The sequence below is a fragment of the Helianthus annuus genome, chromosome 9, assembly GCF_002127325.2.
Source record: "Helianthus annuus cultivar XRQ/B chromosome 9, HanXRQr2.0-SUNRISE, whole genome shotgun sequence".
Taxonomy (NCBI): Eukaryota; Viridiplantae; Streptophyta; class Magnoliopsida; order Asterales; family Asteraceae; genus Helianthus; species Helianthus annuus.
The window spans coordinates 116,832,011-116,843,775 of NC_035441.2; positions in this window are offsets into that span (position 1 = coordinate 116,832,011).

The window sequence follows — 11,765 nt, forward strand, 5'->3', positions numbered from 1 at the left end:
ATTCTGAATACATCCGGACATCCAAAAATTTATGTAAGCATCCTTATATTATGCCTTAGTGTTTGGCATGAGAAAAATCCATTCGTCGCGTCATTTGGATCGTCTTTCACACTTATGCGCATTCCGTCGTAATTAAGCGAACACCGCGATCGTACGGCCAAACGAACCAACATCCGACACATTTTTGAGCATGTTTCATGTCCACAATGTTTAGGCATCATTTTAGGGCCTTAAAGTTGGCTTTACGGGCCTTAGAAGTGTCGGAAATGGCTTAAACACGCAACAGGGACCAAAACTGTCATTTTTCAAAGTATGTGCAGATCAGACGGGCTCAGGCGGCCCGCCTGAGTTTTTGCATATCCTGATGCGGGCCGCGTGAGGATGTCTGACAGAAAGATTTTGCATTAAATGCAGAATCTGGCCTTTCGTTCGATCAAGAGGCGATGCCTTTTTCACCCAATGAAGGGCCAAGAGCCAAGTTCAGTGAATTTAACCCCTGGACACATGTACGCACGAGATCAAGGCACGATATTCGATAAAACGATCCTAACGGTTCCACTTTTCCTATAAATACCCCCCCCCTTAGTGTAAAAATCACAACAATCTGATCTTGAAGCTCTAAGTTGAAACCATTGTTTCATACCTGAGCTATTTGATCTAGATTAGCACTCGGGGACCCTCCGTAAGTCTTCTTTCGCTCTTTTATTCGCTTTTCGAGTCCGAAAGTCAACGTTTTGTTGACTTTCTGCATTGACCAGCTTATGGTCGATGCGAAGTTCATGGAACTTCATAACGTGAGCGTGATCACGATGGTTATGGTCCGTAGTGACCATACCTACTGATTACCCCGTTATCTAGGCTCAGTGACGAGTCGTAGTTTCGGCCAGAATGTGCATTCTTGCATATTTTGTAACCAAACTACTCGTGAGCATCAAAGCCGTTTGTTTTGATGTCAAACCTGTTTTCAAACTTAGTTAAGCATGTTCTAACATGCTTAGCTCGTCACTTTTAGTTTAGTGCTTATATAGGGTCGTAAGGTAAGCGATCTAAACCATCGCTTATACTTTCGAACCCGACCCATTTGGTCGGTCATTAGGACCTGACCAGACACATTAGGTGACCATAGCTATAACCTTCCGAGGTTATACCTTGTGGTCACGATGTTAGGCGTTCCAGACGCGTTCTACGCGAACGACGCGTAAGGTAGCATAAGCTACCTAAACGGGTCGTGATGGACCGTAAGCACTTAGGTTAAGTTTCATTTTAGTATGTAGGCTTTGTTAAACCATATTACACGAGTCTCCATACTCGTTTGGTTTTCGAACCCGCGTACTGTCCGATCCTTCCGATTTGGTCCGGTATATTAACATAGCTACCTATTAGGTGCCGTTTGATATCCCGTGATCTTTAGCATTATCTGGTTATTATACAAGAACTCCAAAGCAATCTCAGGTGAGTACATTGAACCCCATCTTTTACATGTTTTCGAGGAGTCAATGTGAGTACATTGAACCCCTCTTTTACTGTTTTCCAAACTGTTTTGGGGTGAAACACATGTGCCTATCTGTTACTTTCATGCTTTCCTGTTTTCACATCATATACTTGCTATGTTCGATAGTACATATATAGTACATGATTTCATTGTGTTTATGCTATGTATGCCCATTGTGTGCGTACTTAGTACATTGCTTTACATCACATTTCATGCTACGTACGCCCATTGTGTGCATACGTAGTACATTGTTTCACATTGCATTTCTGTTGCATATGCTCATCCAGCATATGAACACGTTATACTACATTTTGAACCGTTGTACTCTACAATACATTTCATGCTACGTACGCCCATTGTGTGCATACGTAGTACATTGTTTCACATTGCATTTCTGTTGCATATGCTCATCCAGCATATGAACACATTATTCTACATTTTGAACCGTTGTACTCTACAATACATTTCATGCTACGTACGCCCATTGTGTGCATACGTAGTACATTGTTTCACATTGCATTTCTGTTGCATATGCTCATCCAGCATATGAACACATTATACTACATTTTGAACCGTTGTAACCATTTGACTATGTGAACCGTCTTAACCCTTCGATTATATGAACCGTTTGTAACCATTGAACCGTGTAAACCAGTTGTATCCGTTGACATGATTTACATTTGACATTAGACACTTGACTATACATAAACATTTCCACAATTGTTAATCATTTCATTCTGATGGTTTGGTTTGAGTAAGTGATTAAGTAACGAGGCGTGTGTAATATGATACAAGCATGGTGGATACGCCGCTGGTACTTCCTATATATAAGTGTTTGTATGGTATTACATATCGTAGCGTTATTTGAATCATTTCAATTTGAGACATATGACATTTTATACAAATAACACACTTTTCACGAGACATTGTTTTACAAACGACTTATCTTATACAAACTCATTTTACATGGTTATCCGTTTAACCATACAGTGTTCTCTTATTTATACATATCATTTGATCTTACCGTTTTTCAAATGATTTACAAGACAAAGCAAAATACGAGGTTCATGACTAAACATTTTCTCAAACTCAAGTCATGAATTCCGTTTTCACAAAACCAATGTATCTCACAGGCATTTTTATGCTGACGTACCTATTTTCACATGTGTTTTCAGGAGATGATGCATAGGACTTATCAAGACATACTTAGGCAGACCTGTGCCTTAGTGACTTAAAACGAGACAAGAACTAGTTAATTTATGTTATGTACACTTTAATTCTTGTTTAGACAATGTAAACTTTCATGTTTGATTTATAAAACGAAACTTCATTTGCCATGGATTTGAAACAATTGATTCTGTTACAACACTCCCCGACGTTTCCGCCACGTTTTGTATGTTCTACGTGGTCGGGGTGTGACACACCATGGTTCCCATTGTTGTTATTCCCAGTATTGTTGTTGTTGCCAGTATTCTGGTTAAGCTAAGGGCAATCCCGCTTAAAATGACCCTCTTCACCACACTGAAAGCACCCCTTTTGATTTCCCCGATTCTGTTGAGGCTGTTGCCTCTCCTGTTGCTGTGGCTGCTGCTGCGGCTGCTTAGGAAGCCAGACCCTACAATCTTTAGCCATATGACCGAACTTGTTGCACCTATGACATACCCGGGTGCACGGTCCGCGATGGTGGAACATACACTTATTACACTTTGGTAACTTTCCCTCGTAAGAACCCTGATTTAAATTGTTGCTCTGACTCTGGTTCACAGAAGACGACTGGCTAAAACTGCGGTGGATGTTGTTGTCTGCCCTTTTCTGAGATTGGCTGGCACTGGTTGCTTTGTCAGTATCGTTCCATTTTCGCTTGTGATCACTAGCAGGTGTGGTAGCTGTAGCAGTCGAGTTAGTAGCAGAAACACGTGGCGGCAAGTTGCCACGTTCGACCTCTTGGTTAGTAATCTTATGTGCCAATCGGACGATACGGGGCAGATTGTCTAGGTTTGCAGCAGTAACGTACCTCTTAACAGCTGGTGCTAAGCCCTTGAGATAAAACTCAATTCGCCGATGTGGGGGTCGATACATGTTAGGGCACAAAGTTGATAAATCATTAGACCTCCTAGTGAATGCTTCAATCTCAGATCCCTCCATTTTCAGATTGTAGTACTCGTTCTCCAGTTTCTGTACCTCATCACGTGGACAATACTCCTCTCGCATCAACTCCTTGAAATCATCCCAAGTAGTGGCATTCGCCATCTCAATACCCAACATCTGAACCTGGGCATTCAACCATGTCAGGGCACCATCCTCGAGTGTGCCCGTAGCATACTTCACTCTGTCCCCAGCAGGACAGTTACACATTGCAAATACCGATTCTGCCTTCTCAAACCATCGCAGGAGTCCTACAGCCCCTTCAGTCCCACTGAAGGTCTGTGGCTTACAATTCATGAACATCTTGTACGTACAAGCAGGTGGAGCAGGTGGATTGTTTTGATTCGCAGGTTGACCTAAAACGAAAGAACGTATAACGCACAGGTAAGATTCGAGTATACGACACAAGGATAGAAAGTCATTGGCACATATCGTACCAGCCTGGTAAGTCGCTAGGGCTTCAGCTACACGAGTGTTGATCAAGTTGGTTACTTTGGCCTGCGTCATAGCAATGTGGCCGCGTCCATGGCCTTGTGTCACACCCCGATATTTCCACATATTACTGGTGGGCCCGGTGGGGAGTATCATGACGTAGTTGATATCATTATAGTCAAACAACACAAATTTAAATGCACAGCGGAAGCAAAAGATAGATTTATTTCAACCGAATAAAATTATAATATTAAGTATCATAAACAGTTGAAACAGATCCACGAGCTGATCAAATAAAAAGGAAAATTATTCAACAGACTTTGACATCTAGAGCTTGCGAGACTTGATTATTGATGCCTGGAGTAGCCAGCCTATTACGTATAGTACCTGCACTTAGCCTTTTTGGAAAATACGTCAGGTTACACTGGTAAATACAACTTAACTGACTCATTTTGAAAAGAGTTTGAAAATTAATTTGAGTGCACTTAGGCAAAAATATTTTTTTATAACTTGGGACAATTATTTAAAAATAATCTTGTATACAGTTTTACTTATTTGTCATACGTCAGAGCCGGTTTGTAGGGCCGGTCTAGATTAACTGACACGCCACATGTATAATACCCACAAGGTTATTTCCATTAAGTGGGCTACCAGTTTTTACATATGCATCTGTCAGGTATACGCCTACACCCCGTGCTTAGGTCGTGGCCATTTCTTTGAATGATGCCAAGGATATCCGAGACATGGTCATTTAACCCCCAAAGGCCATACACCAAATAATACAGAATAAAACAGGTTATGTAAATACATAAATCACAATACGATTTAAATGACTACATACCCGACCAAGCGGTATTTTTATAATACCGTATCCCAAGCCCGTATAGGGAAAATAAGATAAGAGTATTTACCTGAGCAAAGTATAATTCAAATACAGCAAGTGCATGTAGCTTTTACTGGGCTCCTAATCTGGAACGAAGGTTCTTAATAACCTATTAGAATCCTAACGGGTCTTTAATTAAGCCTAGACTTAGACCGGTTAGTTTTCAAAAGGAAGATACGGTTCAAACACATGATTAAGCGAAGACCGGAATAGAAAGTGATTTAGACCCGACAAGTTTGGAGACTTGTATAATATGGGTAAACTAAACACATTCTGGATTTTGAGACAAAAAACGATATGGTTTGACCCGTTTCGGCTAATATATGCAAACTAGTTACATAAGCCGATCCAAACGCGAAAAGTGCGTAACGAGTAACCATAAGAGTCATATACAAGTTTCCTAAGTTAATATGCTTCAAATATGTTGTGACATCAGTAAGATATCTTCTATTATGCCCCATATGAATTTTAAACTCAAATTATGCCCCGTAAGGGTATTTTGGTCATTTAAAAGGTTATAAAAGAGTTTAAATAGTAATCTGAGTTACAGATCTGATATAATCAGTAAAAATACTTAGTTTAATAAGTTATAACAGTAGGGTATCATATATATGTGAAATTTAACAATTATAACCAAACAATGCACTGTAGTGAACAAGAATGCATGAGATTCTTACACCTAAGTCTAGGAATGATCCCAGATGAGTCCAGGTGCCCTCTATGATGCCAAAACTAGTTGCCAAGTCCCTGATTTCGAATACCACTCACATAAGTCGGTGCAGCCTGCTGAACAGGCATCTGTCCAATTTTTGCTGCGAGCGACGGTCTTAAGGACCGTAAGCAAAAGCCCTGCGGACCGTAAGCACCTCTTTACCGTCCGTAAGCCTTTGCTTTTGCGGTCCGTAACCGACCTGAATTACGTCGCCCAGATGCAGAGCTTGCAGACCGTAAGCCCAAGGCCATACGGTCCGTATCCGATGACCAGAAGACAAAAATTTGTAAACTTTCAAGCCTTAACCATGCAATCATTCCATCTCCGAATCTCATGTCTTTTCTGTAGTAGGGGGGACCATATGGGCAGGCTTTGCATGTCCTTGCATGTGTTGCCATGCACATGAGATTTTTAGACACATCTAAATGGCTTCACAAAATGAATCTTGTCGTGCATTTGAATAAGTTAACTTCTTTTGAATAAGAATTTGATTATGAGCTTGTTGTAACATTATTTTAAGAACACAAATTCTTTATAACTGAATTTATTTATTATGGGAATAACCGGTTTAGTATCTTAGATGTTTATCATAATGATTTATGGTCTTGGGATTTATAATTTTGTCGCTCAGAGGTATTTAATAACATGTCGACATTTTAAATCCTACCATACATCTTTTATTCAATCCGGGTTCCTGACACGTTTATCTTGCATGACACGTGTCTTTATTTTATTGGGTATGATTTTACGAGGTGTTACATCCTCACCCCCTTAAAAGAAATCTCGACCTCGATATTTACTAAAATAAATGAGGGTATTTCTCTTTCATTGTGAATTCTACCTCCCACGTGTATTCGGGACCTCTACGGGCATCCCATTTAACCTTTACAATAGGCACATATTTCCTCTGAAGCTTCTTAACATGTCGATCCTCAATCGACAAAGGTTTTTCCACAAATTTCAAGCTCTCATCTATGTGCACATCTGCATGTGGTATGACTAGCGATTCATCAGCTAGACATTTCTTTAGATTGCAGATGTGGAACACATTGTGAATACCATTGAGCTCTTCAGGTAAGTTTAACTTATAAGCCACTGTTCCTACACATTCGATGATCTCGAATGGTCCTATGTACCTTGGGCTTAACTTACCTTTCTTACCAAATCGCATCACTCCCTTCCAGGGTGATACTTTTAGCAGAACCTTATCACCAACCTCAAACTTTAGAGGTTTTCGCCTTTTATCAGCATAACTTTTCTGCCTATCTCTGGAAGCTTTCAGGCGGTCACGAATTTGGACAATCTTGTCCGTCATTTCAAAGACTATGTCAGGACCTGATAATTGAGCTTCTCCAACTTCTGCCCAACAAATAGGCGTTCTGCATCTCCTACCATATAATGCCTCAAAAGGCGCAGCCTGAATGCTTGTATGGTAGCTATTGTTATAGGAGAACTCGACCAATGGCAGGTGCTTGTCCCAACTACCACCTAGATCAATTACACATGCATGAAGCATGTCTTCTAAAGTTTGAATGGTGCGTTCACTCTGCCCATCCGTCTGAGGATGGTAAGCCGTACTAAAATTTAAGTGCGTGCCCAAAGACTGTTGGAAACTTTTCCAAAAGTGAGATGTGTACCTAGTATCCCTGTCAGAGATAATAGATACTGGTACGCCATGAAGAGATACAATCTTGTCTACGTACAATTGGGCTAACATGTCGGAGCTATAAGTCTCCTTAATGGGTAGGAAATGTGCTGACTTAGTCAGTCTATCTACTATCACCCATATAGTATCATTCCCTTTCTTTGTCTTTGGTAACTTGGTGATGAAATCCAGTGTCACCATTTCCCATTTCCAAGTGGGAATTTCATGCTGTTGTAGCAAACCTGACGGCTTCTGATGTTCAGCTTTGACTTGCGCACACGTCAAACATTTAGCTACATAGGCAGCTATAGACTTCTTCAAGCCTATCCACCAATAGTTTGCCTTCAGATCCTTGTACATCTTGTCAGCTCCAGGATGAACGGAATATTTGGAACTATGGGCTTCCTGGAGGATAACTTCCCGAAGCCCTCCAAAAACTGGAACCCATATTCGTCCATTTAACCTTAGGATTCCGTCCTTGCCATAGGATAACTGTTCTTCAGTTACTCCTAGCTTTTCATCAGGATAGTTAGCTTCCAATACAGCGTCCTTCTGCGCAGCTAACACCCTTTCATTCAAACTATTCTTTATCTCAATGCTCTTGGCATTGATTCTTATCGGCTTCACTCTTTCCTTTCTACTTAAGGCATCGGCAACCACATTCGCCTTGCCTGGATGGTATCTTATTTCACAGTCATAATCATTTAAAGTTTCCATCCACCTTCGCTGCCTCATGTTCAAGTCTTTCTGATTGAACAAATGTTGGAGGCTCTTGTGATCCGAATAGATTACACACTTAGTTCCATACAAGTAATGCCTCCACAGTTTTAGCGCAAATACAATGGCACCCAAATCCAAATCGTGGGTGGTGTATTTCTTTTCGTGCACCTTTAACTAGCGTGAAGCGTAGGCAATGACTTTGCCTTTCTGCATAAGCACACACCCCATACTGGTGTGTGATGCATCACAATATACTAAAAACTCATCAATCCCTTCCGGCAACGTCAGTACTGGAGGGTTGCTCAACTTTTGCTTCAGAATATCAAAGGATTCTTGCTGCTTAGGCCCCCAATCAAACTTGCTATTCTTGTGAGTGAGTAGAGTCAGGAGTGCTGCAATTCTTGAGAAGTTTTCAATAAATCTCCTGTAGTATCCTGCCAGTCCTAGAAAGCTGCGAATCTCCGTAGGTGTCTTCGGCTCTTGCCAGTTCGTAATAGCTTCGATCTTAGCGGGATCTACTTTGATACCACACTCACTAACAACATGTCCAAGGAATTGGACTTCGCGAAGCCAAAATTCACACTTCGAAAATTTGGCATAGAGCTTTTCCTGTTGAAGCAGCTTTAGAATGCAACGGAGATGCTTCTCGTGGTCAGCTTGACTCTTCGAGTAAATGAGAATGTCATCGATGAAGACGATGACAAATTTATCTAGATAGGGCTTGCATACGCGATTCATGAGATCCATGAATGCGGCAGGTGCATTAGTGAGCCCAAAAGGCATCACTAGGAACTCGTAATGACCATAACGAGTCCTAAATGCAGTCTTGTGCACATCTTCATCTTTAACCTTCAATTGATGATAGCCTGACCTCAGATCGATCTTAGAGAAGTAACTCGCCCCTTGCAGTTAATCGAATAGATCGTCGATCCTGGGCAAAGGATACCTGTTCTTGATAGTGACCTTATTAAGCTCGCGATAATCGATGCACAGACGCATCGATCCGTCTTTCTTCTTGACAAACAGGATCGGTGCTCCCCAAGGAGACGAACTAGGTCTTATAAAACCTTTGGCTAGTAAATCATCTAGCTGCGTCCTTAACTCCTTCATCTCTGTTGGTGCCAACCTATAAGGTGCTCTCGCAATGGGTGCAGCTCCAGGGATTATGTCAATTCTGAATTCTACTTGCCTATCTGGTGGTAAACCAGGTAGTTCTTCAGGAAATACTTTAGGGTACTCAGAAATGACTAGGATGTCTTCAACCTTGGGCTTCTGCTCATCAATAGTCACTTGTGCCATATAAATGACACAACCCTTCTTCAGACATCTGGATGCCTTGAGCATAGACACCTGCTCAGGCAGTCCATATTGGGTATCTCCCTGAATGGTAAGTGGCTCACCAAACGGAGTCTTGATCACTACTTGCTTCTTATTGCAGACGATCACCAATCCATGCCTATTACTATGTCGAAACCGGCTATTTCAAAGGAAGTAAGGACAAAGGAAAAGAGTGGTTCCTAATGGATATGAAACATCCATCTAACACGGTTGATGCGGTTTCTATGGTGCCATCGGCTAATTCCACCTCATATTTCACACTTAAGGTTTTAACAGGTAAATTCAGCAACTTACAGAACTTATTGTCTACAAATGATTTATCAGCTCCTGAATCAAACAGCACTCTTGCATAGACATCATTTATAAGGAAAGTACCTATGATCACGTTGTCGTCCTGAACAGCTTCCTTTGCATCCATTCGGAAGACCCTTGCATTGGTCTTCTTGACCTCTTCAGGCTTCTTAGAGTATTTAGGGCAGTTGGTTTTGATGTGCCCTTTCTCATTGCAGTTATAGCATGTGGCATCCTTAATCTTCTTGCAATCAACGGTCTTGTGCTCTTTAGACTTACATAACCCACATGCAGATGGTCCTGACCTAGACTTGGACTCAAGTCTGCATTTTTCAAAGTGGCGCTTTTGACAAGTCTTGCACTTTGGTTTCTCCTCAGTTTGTTGGCTACCCCTGTTGGATCCAGACTTCTTCTTGAAGTCGGTGTTACCTTGTGCTTCTTCCCAGACCTCCGTGAGTTATCATCCTCACGCTTCCTCTTACCCTCTTCAGAGTTCTTGAGCGATCTTAGCCTGACCGCATCTAAGGTAAGAGACAGAGATAGATCAGCTGCTGACCTAAAAGTAGCAGGTCTGGATGCCTTAACACTGGCCTTGATTTCTGGGGCTAAACCCCCAATGAAGCGAGCAATCCTTTTGGGTTCCGGGGTTACCAGATACGGAACAGTCTAGACTGGGTATTGAAACTGGTGAGGTAAGCTTGACAATCTAAATTCTTCATTACCAATGACAAGAAATCCAACTCAATCCTTTCAACCTCATGCTGAGGGTAGTAGTTCTCTTTAATGAGAGCAACGAACTGATCCCATGACAGATTGTAGAAAGGGATCTTCCCAGCAGCTTGAATGAGAGACTTCCACCATGCTAATGCCTCTCCCTTGAATGATTGGGATACATACTTCACTATATCCCTCTTAGCACAACCGCTGATATCAACAACTATGTCCATTTCATCTAACCAAGTCATACAGTCAATCGCCCCTTTCTCCCTAGTGAAATCCCAGGGTTTTCAGGAAACAAAGTACTTATAAGTACAGGACTTGGTACGCGGTTTATCATCAAACACTATCCTCTTGGATGGAACACTGTGTTGATTTGAGGAATGTTGAACATCCTCTTTCTTAGGCTTAGGTTGGGTAGAGGGTGGCTTGCTGTGGGCTTCTGAATGAGTATTAGGGACAGACGTAGAGTGGGGTACGGATGAGGTTCTACTATGCGTCCCATTAGATTCCCTGAGCTCTCTGTCCACTTCCTTAGATATAGCAGTGTCAATAAGTGTACGGAGCTCTTCTCTGGTTATATTGATCCTATCCTTATCGTGGTTTTCCACGGGATGACTGTTTACTTCCTCCGACCTAGCCATGTAGCTTACTTGCTACATGAAATCAAATAAGGACAAGGTTCATATAGAAGTGTATACAGTTTTATCGATTTTTGGCGATTTATTAACTATGATTTTTAATAACCATTTTAGTTAATTTGATAAATATATAATTATTCAAGATTTTTTTATCATAACTCTTAATCATAAGTTATTAATAGCACAAAAAGGCCTAGTCACGTAGACAAGTTTAGTTTATTAGCCCATATTTTATGGAATCGAGGCATTAAGGTTTGAATCGAAGTTCATTATCTTTTCTTGACAGGGAGTTGTAGGCTACCACTGTCTTTAGTCTCAAAGGACGTTAATTGTAGCCCGTAGGCACTTCATCCTTAAGGGATGATTATAAAAATAAGGGAAATTTGGAATAATCCAAAAATAAAGATGACTTATTGTGATTTTAGCGAATCACGTGTTGTCAAGAGTGTTAACATGTCTTCAGATGTTAACAAGGATTTGAATCTTTTGAACAGGTTTTACCATCTTGGCCATGTCTGCAACGATATATAGACTAGGTTTTACCTTTAAGATTCTTTTAATATTTATCGCAGAATAATCCTAAATTGAGGTGTTAATATGGATCTGAATCTAATTATGGAACTACCATCTTGGCCCTGTCTTAAGGTGACACATGGCTAGGTCTTGTTCTTTTTAGATTTTTGCCATTTTATTATAATGGTAGATGTAAGACCCAGTTTATAATACTAGATTTGCTGATAATTAAACTT